Source organism: Myxocyprinus asiaticus, chromosome 45 (genome assembly GCF_019703515.2).
Source record: "Myxocyprinus asiaticus isolate MX2 ecotype Aquarium Trade chromosome 45, UBuf_Myxa_2, whole genome shotgun sequence".
Taxonomy (NCBI): domain Eukaryota; kingdom Metazoa; phylum Chordata; class Actinopteri; order Cypriniformes; family Catostomidae; genus Myxocyprinus; species Myxocyprinus asiaticus.
Window position 1 is genome coordinate 32,930,723 of NC_059388.1, and position 1,528 is coordinate 32,932,250.

Genomic DNA, 1,528 nt, shown 5'->3' on the forward strand with positions numbered 1-1,528 from the left:
CAATGAGCCAAATGTCTGAGACCGAACGCATAATAATAAAACTAAATCTTGAGTAGGCCTAACCCACCTTTGTGAATCGGCCTATGTAATTTACTGAAATGTAATCCGGGACGTTTACCATTCCAAATGAAGGACTTCGCTATGCTATCAAATTGCTTGAAATAAGAGAGGGGGACATCTACAGGGAGAGATTGTAGCAGGTAGTTGAATTTTGGAATACAATTCATTTTAATAACATTAACCTTCCCAATCATAGATAAATGTATTTAAACAACTTTTTAAACAATTTTACAGCAGTTTTTTCACAATTATGGATAATGTTTGAATAATAATACTTCAGATTTTACTAATCAGATCTCTATATATTTGCATACATTAAATGTGCTGGTTTAATAAGTTTGCCCTGTTTTACTACTAGCTTTTAACTTAGATAAATATCTGACTTGTGGAATGGAAAGTGTGACAGAGAACAAGAAAATAATGCAAGAGATTATGGAAAATTGAGAAAGTGTGTCTGAGTGAGAGTGTGAGATAAACTCATCTCGCTGTCCACTATCTGTCCCGGCTTTCATGTTTTCAGTTTGTTTTCAGTTGTCTGGATGCCAATGGAGGAAGATGGCATGCCTTCAGAGTTCAAGAAGAAAGCCCAATAGGATTTGGGCGCTGACACTACTCAGATAGACAGGTGATGAGATGGGATGTTGTACATGACCTACACAAGGAACACGGCAATGCAGGTTTTATTGTGTTCCTTAAAATTTCCACTGACAATGATTTTATTTCCATGACTCGAGCTGCAGCAGTGGAAACAGGATGTAGCAGTGTGATTCACACAAATGACCACAGGAGGGCGTTCAGTTCCTCAGATTTGAATTTCTTTACAGACATATAAATGTTTTTGTTTTTGTTTTTTAAATAGGAGAAAGAACACAAACATGCAGCGGGAGTGAAACAGTAAAAATAATAATAATTTAGTAATTTATTTAATAATCATAAAATCAGAGCTCTGTAAATAAGTTGCAGATAATAAGCTAAGTGATGATATTTCATCCAAATAACAATAGTCAAACTCTGCTGTCTGCTGGTGAAAAACATGAAGCACATCCACATAAAATAAAATTAAGTTTAATTTAATTTAATAAAGTAGCTTAATACACTAAAGTTTTTTTTTTTAATGGTCAAACTAGTTAGTAATTGATTTAAAAATCATATTAAATAATAGCTTCTACACATAGTCATAACTTTACAGATAATATGCTAAATTATAATATTTTATTTTAAATAACAATGGTCAAACTATACTGTCTGCTAAGTGCATCTACAATAAAATAAAATAAGATAAATAAAGAGAATAATAAAAAACTAAAGTTAATATGCAACATTTTTCCAGTAGTCAAACTGTGCCATCTGCTGGTGAAAACAGGAAACGCATCTCCATAAAGTAAAATAAATACCTAAAGGAATAGTTCACCCAAAAATGAAAATGTGCTGATAACTGACTCACCCTCAGGCCATCCAAGATGTATCG